This window comes from Cajanus cajan, chromosome 4 (genome assembly GCF_000230855.2).
Source record: "Cajanus cajan strain Asha chromosome 4, NIPB_CcT2T_4, whole genome shotgun sequence".
Lineage (NCBI taxonomy): Eukaryota > Viridiplantae > Streptophyta > Magnoliopsida > Fabales > Fabaceae > Cajanus > Cajanus cajan.
Window position 1 is genome coordinate 19045365 of NC_138520.1, and position 11233 is coordinate 19056597.

Here is an 11233-nt window from a genome sequence, read left to right on the forward strand (position 1 = left end):
TGATCCTTGAGGCTTTCGTCTTGTTCTTGATTTAGCCTTGTTTGATGCTAGTTTTGGCCTTTCATTTGATACTTCAAGACTTCTACTAGTGGTACGCTTCGTCTTGTATTTACTATCTTTTTGTCTAGCTTGAAGCTTTTCTTCCTTTCCCTTGGCACATGCACATTCTTTATTCTTCAACTTGCCTGTACTTATGTTTTTCTGAAATACTAACACACTTAGAAATAACAACATGTATTATATTTGTCTCATTCAAAATCTTGCTGGGAATTGCTTCGTCTGACTTAACAAATATAACAATTACATATTATACACCTTCATCAATTCTCTTGTACAATATTAATAATAGTTTAATATATCATATTCCATCTACCACCATCATTCCATCAATCACAAACATAACACATTCTTCAACTAAGACTTATGATGATGTATGCTTCTAACTCTATCAAGATCTTGTCGAAGTGTTACAGATGGCCATGGTAGCCTCTTATTCCCAGTAGATGTTTCTCCATCATAATAACTCCTAGGGCACAAGTAGATGACCTATGATATCCCACCTACATATATTCACATTATCTTTCAAAAAAAGTGTGAATGCATGGACTCAATAATCACATAACAATAGCACAATATGCAATAACTCACTTCTTGGTTTGCCAATCCGTAGCATTGGACTTATTCATCTCATCTTATTTCAACACAATATTCATTACAAATACAATAATTCAATTCGTCATTTGTCGGTCCTCAATGATATAGTTAGGTAATTTATAAATTAAATAATTCTTTGTATAATTTTTTTGATGTGTAGAATGACTTAAATATATTTTTATGTGTCGAACAACATTTATTTTGTTGTTATATGATTTAAACACTACAAAATCAACACTTATTATCGACGTACTTTTTCCCATGGATAAATATCCGTATGAAAAATGACGTTACCGACGGATTTTTTCGATGGATATGTGTCTGTTTGAAACATAAATGATTCCAACAGATATTACCCACATATTTTTTCCGTCTAAAATTTCAGATGGATTTTATCCATGAATATTTTTTTGTGGGAATGATGTTTTAGACAGATATTTCTCACAAATTATCTGTCTAAAACGTTGTTCGTAGAAAATGCAAAAAAACTTCATCGGTAACTTTAAAAAATTTAATGATAAAAAAGATTAACAAATTAAATTCTTAAATACTTAACTAATTTTCTCATGCTATTTAATTTACCATACCAACTATTATATATATATATAATTTATAATTAAATGATACTATAAAATAATAATTTACTATCATTATATTTTAATATTATATAGTTAATTTTATTTAAATTGACAAATATATAATTAGTGAAATGATATTGATGCATGATAACCTAAAATTAAAAGATAATTTCTTAATATTTATAATAATTTTACCAATTTTGAACCATAGTGTTTTTAATAAAATAAGATTATTATTTAATACAACTTTAAAATTGTTTTTTAAAAACATTATCCACAATACCTACTAAATTACCGACGTTATTACTGACGAATGTATCCATGGATAATATTTTTTTATTAATAATTCATTTTAAAAATAATAAAATTAATTCATAAGTAATTATGATAATTAAATATTAAATTAGATAATTACCCACGGATGTATCCATGGTAATTACCCATAGATTTATCCGTGAGTAATTATTGATGGATAAATCCGTGGGTAATTACCGACGGATAAATCTGTGGGTAATTATATTTTATTAATAATTTATTTTAAAAATAATAAAATTAATTTATAAGTAATTATGATAAATAAAAATTAAATTAGATAATTATCCACAAATGTATTTGTGGGTAATTATTTTTTATTATTAATTTATATTAAAAATAATAAAATTAATTTATAAGTAATAATTATAAATAAAAACTAAATTAGATAAAAAAAAATTTAAAAATATATAAAATTCTTCTAGTTAAAGAAAAGTCTCTAAAAACGCTATGATACAAGAAAGACATTTGTGTTTTATATATATAAGTTAATTATTCTTTGATTAGTTACTAATTTTAATTTAATATATATGTATACAAATTTTAAATATGATTTATTGATTTAACAATAATATTTATTTTTATATATAACTTATTATAAATTTTAATTATATATAATAAAATGTAACTTTGAAATACACAAACTAAAATATTAGTATTTTTTAATTTACATAAAAAATTGTAGTATTATATTATATTGTAATTTGTGAAATATACTAGAATGAGGGGGATCCAAAGATTGTACAAGTATGAGATTGTATAGTTGAGGATGACTTAAAGGAATTAATTTGTACTATTGATACCAATGAGATGCATCTACTCTTTGGTAGCTTATTCCTTAAGAACTTCACAGTTAAGCATGCTTAATATAGAGTAATTTAGGATGGGTGACCTTTTAGGAAGTTTTCTAGAAAAATGTGCGAGTGACGACAAGGCATGCTAAAAAGTCTTGTGTTTATTTGTGGGGTCAATCTTTGATCCTAAAAGTGGACGAATATCTCAAAAAGGGTTACTTATGGAGGTTTCTAACTAACGAGGAGCTGTGTGAAGTGTCGTGGAGTGGAGCAACTGAAAGGTTAGATATGAGAGATGTTGCACCAAATAAGAATGTTATTTAATATAATTTTGAAATGATTTTTTTAAAAAATATTATTAACAATACCCACAGATTTTATTTGTGGGTACCACGGATTTTATCCGTGGGTAATTGCGTCGGAAAGTTACCCACAGATTATAATCTGTCGGTAAATGTTTCAGACGAGCAATTTACCAACGGATTATTGTCCGTTTGTAATCTGTCAAAAATGAAGTATTACTCACAAATTTTTTGGATTACCCACGGATTTTGGTCGTCTGTAATTTCAAAATTTCTTATAGTGGAAGTTTGGGTTTATTCTTAATAATTTGAATTATTTGTTTATTATAAGCATATTGGATTGAAAAAAAATTGCTCATAAATGTGATATATGTAACAATTTATACATTCAAATGGCAGATAGAGGTAGAAGTGGTGATCGTAAAGCACCTCATGCTCGAGGTCATGGTGGTGTTGGGAGAGCCCAAACCGCTAATAACTTTCTCACTTCTCCCCTTCACATTTCAACCTTCGAGTCATTATTACCCACCGAGAGAGACCCACTTCCTATAGTTCATGAAGAACCAATTCCCACCTTTGTAGGGTAATCAATTCCTAATATTCATGCTAGATAAGACATAGCTTCAACAGAAGAATGTTCATTGACTTGACAATACCCACCTCCTCCTCCCCCTCTCGAGTTTGGGGATTCATCTGACTGGAGGATTTGGTTATCCTTGAAAGGCAAAGAGTAAGTACATTTGAATTTAAAGATTTTTTTTAATATAACATTGTTTAAATGTGATTTTGACAATATCATTTTTAGTAGATTTGTTCCTGCAAAGGGCCCTATTGATGTCGTTTCAGGGATCTTCAAGAAAAAATTTGAGGGAGATTTGGTAATGGAAACCTACTTCCCAAGGTTTCCTTTAGAAGAGATAAGACCAAGAAAAGGTTAATATGAAGCTCACAATTGAAGGCCATTGGACCTTTAACTAGGCCCATGATTAGGAGGCTTCTATAGAGGAGGTGCTTCTTAGACCTATGCTTGTACAAAGGAAATGCAATATTAACTTGTATTTAAATTTATATAGACTAAGGAGCTAAACCATCCCCTTATTGCTTGGGAATTACTGGAAAAGACCAAAAGGCTCAAGACTAGAGAATGGTTCAATGATAAGGCCTGCAACATTTTTGTAAGTTAGTCTATTAATTTAAAAACCTTTGCAACACTATGAGAATCTATCAACATTGTTGGTTGGCTTTGTGTGTATTGTATAATGTATGTTGTAAAGTGAGTGTGATAAAGAGAGAGATTGTGGTAGCATTACCAATTACCATGCATGCTTCCATATAGTAAAAAATGAGAATTGATGTGGTCATAAGGGCTCCTAAAGGGAGAATCATGATAACTTCACATTTGATTAGACTATTCTCCTAATATAATAATTTTAGTGTTTTTCTTTTCTGTATTTATTTCAATTGGTGTTTCTAAGTAGTCACACACACACACACACATATATATATATGCACTATTTTTATTGCTATAACTAGTGTAGGAAGTTCATATATACTACTAGTCATACAATTTATATATTTTTTGTTGGTATTGTTGAGTAGACTTCACTTCCATATGTTTATTTTATGACTTTTTTCTTTAAAAGTTGTAACATAAGAATTATTTTTTGAATTAAAATCAAAGAATATGTTGTCTTGAAATTTTATTTAAAATAGTATTTTTATTTTTCAAGAGAAATATAAGGAGCATTTAATTGATGCCAAGCAACAAGCTACATACGATGGCACAAAGGGCTCTGGTTTTACTTGTATTAGTAATAATGAAGTTTAGTTGCAAGTGGTTAAAAAGAATGCAAAAGGGAACTTATGGGTTTGGTTGATTGACTAGTGATTTCATTCACTCAACACATCCCCAATATTCTATGTCATAGGCATCATCAGTCACTATAGGGGTGATAGAGGAAATGCAAAATAGGATAGCTAAATTAAATCTTAGCTTGTTGCAAAGGAAACAAAGAAAAAAAGCATTGGAAGAATATATACGATAACATGATGAGCAGATGTAGTATATACTATGACACCTCAACATTGACCCTTTAAGGCCAACCCCTCCCCCACCGAGTACTACCCCAGATGATCTTGAGCATGGTGTTGATGATGCTCTTGATGAGATAGTTCAAGACCTTTAATTAGGCTCCTTTATTTTACTTGAGATTTAGGATTTCTAGTTGTATTTCACTTCTACTTTGTTGAAGAAAACTCTTGATTATACTCCTTTATTTTACTTATTTTGGGATTTTTGGTTGTATTTCACTTTTACTTTGTTGAAGTTCTGAATCTTTATGTTATTATAATGTTTTTAGCATATCATATTGACTTAGTTATATTTTATTTAGTTTCCACTATAACTATAAGTTTACATTGATGAGATCATGAAAGTATTTTAATATGTTCTAGTTCATTATTATAAATTGTGTAAGATTTATTTTTTTTTATTTTATATTTATTAACAGGTTTAAATTTATAATTTTAAAAAAAATAATGGTTAAAATTAGCAACCGAAATAGCAATCAAATCATTTAGTAGCCATTTCAATTTTTTTTGTGATTGATTTAGCGACCAAAAATATATGACAATAAAAAATTATTAAAATATATGTTTTATTTAGTGAAGCAAATACTGACTTCTTAACTTAGTGGCTATTTTGTGACTAAATTAAAGACCAAATTTAAATGAATTTAAAGAAAAAATTGTTGGCGACTGAAATTGCAACCACAAATTTTGGTCTCAAGATTGGTCTCTTGAAGCTAGGCGACCAATACTACAACGACCGATTTTGTAGTTCTAGCAACGTCTGTATTTGGTCGCTAAGTTGCAACAAAAATAATTTTGGTCGCTATTAGCAATAACAACTAGGGTTTTAGCGATATATCTTTGCTAGTCTCTAATTTAGTCGTTGAATGTAATAGTGACCAAAATAGACTAAATAACGATGAAGTTGGGTGGTCGCTAAATCATGATTTTTTTTGTAATGAGTGAAAAACCATAATACATCCTAACCTTAGGGATTAAAGGAGTTTTTGAATTGTTTTGGGAATAGGTTCATCATATGGTACCAATTTAGGGCGTTCTAAGGGTGCCTAATACCTTCCCTACACGTAACCGACCCCCAAACCCAATTTTGGCTATGAAGGCCTTTATTTTAAATTCAAAATTTTTTCTTTTTCCAATGTTTTGAGTAAAACATTGGTGGCGACTCCATGAACTCACTTTTCAAAATCATTATTTGAGGATTAGTCTAGCGTCTAGGCATTCCTTAATTAATGAGATTTTTCAAAAAGGTAGTCCAAACCATTGGTCGTAAAATCAGAATTTTTCAAGTTATGATAGATGGCAACTCCACTAGGGAAGCTTCAAGAGGGTCAGACCTAAATAAATGATGAAATTAGCAAAATAAGAATAATAGTTCAAATATCTTTTCCCCTTTACTTGTTTGTTTTACTTGTGTGGCTTTAATATTTGTTTGCTTGTTTAAATTTTGCACATGTCTGAAATAACAACTGTACACAAACCATAACACAGAACAGTCCCCCTATACCTCGAGGCATGAGCGTATAAACATAGAAAGTGGTTGACGTATGACCGACCCAAGAACGACCTTGGAGCCTGTGAGCCTTGTCGAAAATCACACTCAAGGTGATAACTAGTTACTCTAGCTTGAAATACTGCGACAGACCTTAGAGTTTGTCAGGTGACGGCAACAGAGGTACTAGGTCCCTATAATGGGGCACCTTGGGAGCCTTAAAGACTAGTGAGATTAGAACTGTCCTATATAACGAACTTTTCTTGATAGGGACCACAAACCAAGGATTTAAACATGATCGTTCGTGGGTGTACGTTCATTGAGCATGTGTGTGTGCATTTATTTGTATTATTTGTTTTAATAAGATTGCGTTGGAATTTTAAAACAAGAAAATAGATAATAATAAAAAAATCTATACCCCTTTGTACATTCTTAGGTCATCATTCCATTAACATCATATAGGAAGTTTCCTATTTTAAAAGAAATGAATAAAAATCCCTATCTTTACCATGCATCATCTCCTCTTAGATAATGGAAACATGATAAAGTTTAGGCAAAAAAAATGACATGCACTCTAGATTAGCTCATTAATTTTTATTCATTTTATTTTATTAGTTAAGGAATGATTAGGTAGCAACATGTAAAGAAAGTTAAGAAAAGTGAATGCTCTAATATACGATAGTATCTGCTCTCTAAAGAAAGGCTCAAATCAATTTTGAAAATATTATGGTTGGGCCCTTACTTTGATATGTCTATTGAAGCAAGCCTTTTTAGAATCTAATATGCACTTTTTTCAAAAAAAAAAAAAGCCCATTATGACAAAAATGTTTTATTAATAAAATTTTTGGGGAAAATTATGAGTTTATTAAGATGAAAGTTTTGGTACAAAAAGTGGAGACTTAGACATTAATAAGACGTGTTTCACAAATATCAATCACTTAAAAACTTCTTTAATTTCTTTAGATTCTCTCTTGGCATTGACAAAATCTATTTAAGCATTCACCGATAAACAAATCAATGAGACTAATATTTATCAATTCTCAACTCTCTTTGCATTATGCATTACATTCATTTAGAACATATCTTTCCTTATAAAAGAATAAATAAAAATAAAAAGGGAAATGAACATATGCGCGTTAATAATCGAAAGTAGGCCACTGGTAATCAAGCCCACATTCTGGAGCGGGCACGCTTAATGGTTAAACCAGTTACTATCCAAGTGGGTAAAAGGGAAGAAATGCTGAAATTAACTATCAAGACGTCGGGCCTTTCCTCATACAACAAGGATAGATTCGTGTCATGGGTCCACGAAAATCCAAACATCATCAAAGCACCCGTCCAACATCACTAGGATTGGAGGAATAACCTGGAATAGCCAACACTTAGCAAAGTGTGAAGTTAATGCCTCCAAAAAGAGGAAGAAGTTCAAAGAAGAAAGCAAAGGAATCTAAGGAAGAAGACAAATCCCTCAGACGTGTAGGGTGAAGTGAATAGAATTTTCTTACCAACACAATTTCAACATGGAAAAAGAGTATCATGTTTGAAGGCATTGCTTGTTAAAAACCCGGTAGGACAAAAAATTAGGGTTCAAAAAAAAATAAAAAGTCCCGATAGGATACATCCTATGCAAAAGTTAGGGATAAAAAAAGGGGCAATGTCTTCTCGAGTTGAAAACCGAAAGGCATGTCAGGTATCCTTTCCAAAAAGCAAGACTCCATGAAAATTCTACATCAAAGCTCTATTATCACTCTCGCCTACAATCGCCTCCTAAGAAAGGCCATAGATGCATCAAACGTAAGCTATACCCTCCTCGTTCCTAAAAAAAAATCAAGTTCACGATGGATGGCAAGCCGGTAGTAGATTCCACCTGAGGAACAACTACTTATCAACAAAACAATCGTGAATTCCAACTGAGGAAGAACCACTTATCATCCACGTGAATAGGAACTCGAGTAATGGAAGCTTAGTAGCACAGATACTACCATCCAAGATAAGAGCATGGTATAGATGTTTAAGGAATGACTAAGCTACCGTATTCCGAGACAACTCAAAGCGGAAGAATTTAGGATATGAGCCAGCCATGTCTTTAAGGGAATAGGAGCCGAGATATTTGCCTTTACATGAATAATTTTTGAAGCCCTGGCATACAAACATCAGAAGAAAGCTCAAGTGTATCGATCCTCTCTAAAGGGCAACCTCCTTCCTTTTCTCTATGTACGAATCACAAATTCAGGACATGTCCGAGCCCTCAAGCTACATTAAATGGGGACGTGTAATTTCAAAATTTTATTTTAATGCCATACATTTTTCTACTTCATTCCTCTTTTCCCTTTAATCTACTCTAAGCCTTGTTAACAAACCTTAAATGAACAAGTACATTTCAAACAGGGATGTCGTTGGAAACAATAGCTTAATGTACAATAAGGACAAATAACATCAGAAAAATTCTACATGACTTGAGGATAAAAGCCAAATAAAATATAAGGGGTATCCCCCTTTTAATGAAAGAGCGAAAGGTGATTGTAGAAGAAAATATGCACAAATTTTTTGATGATGCCAAAGTGATTATAAAGCATTGAAGAAGAATCAAGGTTGAGCTAAAGCAAGTTGATGCAAGAACAAGATCTCAAGTGTTACATAGATAAGTCTTATCAACTTAGCTAAGAATATAAAAGAATTTTTTTTTAGAATTGCAAGTATGCTTGGCCTTGAGAATAAGTTTTCAAAATTCTCAAATTTAGCTTTTGGCCTAGTAGTAACCGCTCGATCCAAAAATTGGTATCAGAGCCAAGGTCATGAGTTCGATACCCAGCGGGGCAATTGCTGAGGGGGAGATTGTTGCGGGTTGCATCAATTGTCCCGTGGCGGAGGCTAGGTGGGCCAAGTCACTGTCGAATCATGGCGCTTGGGCTGCTACGCTCTTAAGTAGAAAGAGTTGCGCCCTGACTATCAGCTATAGCTTTTGGCCTAGTGGTAAGCGCTCGATCCAAAAATTCATGTTGGATCGAGCGCTTACCACTAGGCCAAAAGCTATAGCTAATAGTCAGGGCGCAACTCTTTCTACTTAAGAGCGTAGCAGCCCAAGTGCCATGATTCGACAGTGACTTGGCCCACCTAGCCTCCGTCACGAGACAATTGATGCAACCCTCAACAATCTCCCCCTTAGCAATTGCCCCACTGGGTATCGAACTCATGACCTTGGCTCTAATACCAATTGTTGGATCGAGCGCTTACCACTAGGCCAAAAGCTATAGCTGATAGTTAGGGCGTAACTCTTTCTACTTAAGAGCGTAGCAGCCCAAGTGCCATGATTCGACAGTGACTTGGCCCACCTAGCCTCCGCCACGGGACAATTGATGCAACCCGCAACAGTGATCACAAACGTAAAAACAAAAGCCCGGCAGCAAACCCACTAAGGGGGCTATGCAAAAATTAGGGCAAGGTCCGCTAGGAGACCCACAAACAAAAAGGGTAACCTAGGCAAAAGTGAGGATCGAAAAGAAAATGTCCTCTAGTAAACACATCTCAAGTTACCGTGGCAAAAGTTAGGACAAAGCAGCATCCCAAATTGAAAACCGAGAGGTGGCTCGAGAAAATCATTTAATCAATACGTAATCCCAAGTCATCGTTTAACTTTGAAGGGAATACTAAGCTAATGCGGAAAATGATTTCCTTACTTTGAATGTGCTTGTTCATCAGCCTAAACACTAGCCAACCTCGGTCAGCCGTTCTTCTAAAAACAACCTAAAAAAATCCTTTTAAAACAAATCTTCTGAAAAATCAAAAATATCCTTTTCTTTCTCTTTTCTTGATCGACATGGCATTAAGATAGTATTGAGAAATACATCAAATATGCACAGTGAATACTTAGAGAGAGAATGAAGGTATCCTGGAATAGGGTTTGGGAACACTTGATTCGAGGGCTAAAAAATCATATCTAGTACAGGTAGGAGGGCCAAACTACACAAGCCTTAGGTTCAAGAAAGAACACCTGCAATAAATTCGACATGCCTAAAGGCTAACAATCCATGTCATTGATCAATGCACATAGATTAATTTCTCGAAAGAAAATAAATTTTCATTTTAAGCATTAGCATAGAAGCATCATTGCATAACATGCATATGGCACAAGGATGCACAAAAGGGTATAAAAAAAATATAAAAAAATAAAAAAAAGAATGAAAAACAACAACAACAACAAAAACAAAAAAGATCACCCAATCCATTCTTGCTTTGTACTCTCTTTGCATTTTGCATCCTTGTTTTGTTTGTTGCTATCATGGGGAACTCTTGAACCAAAGCACCCACAAGCGCCAGAAAGCTCGACCATCAAGTTGTTGAGCTTAGGAGAGCTTGAAGCTTAAAGAGTTTTGATGATCACAACATGCAACAACTTGGAGAGCACAAAAACAAAGTTAAAGAAGAGTCAAAGAGAATGCTATGAACTGGAACTATGTAATAGAACTTAGGAAATGAATTTTTGTAATTGTGTGTGCTTTGTGCATTGAGCAAATCTTGTTTAGGATTAAGTAGGGAGTAGATGATGATGAGTTAAAAATATTGGAGAGTTATTTTGAGGCTTAAAATGAAATTTTAAGAACTAACTCAAAATAATCGATTATTGTTAAATATAATCGATTATTTCAGCAAATGGGCTAAGTGGCATGCCTTGCTATAATAATCGATTATTTGCCAAAATAATCGATTATTTCAGAAACAACTCTCTGGAATAATCGATTATCCAGCTAAATAATCGATTAAATTGTTCTTGGTTGATTTCCAGAAATCTGAAGAACAAAATAATCGATTATTCTTTAAAATAATCGATTATCTGAGTTTGAACTTTTATAAATAGACTTGAACTCTTTTGAAATTTAAGACAATTGAGTAAGAACTGATAATCAAGTTGTGAAAACATTTTAGAGAGTCTGTGTGACATCTTGGAGAGTTTTCTTTGTGAAATCCAAGAGAAAAACGTTTGTGAAAAGCTTGTGAGGAAATCATCATCATCAT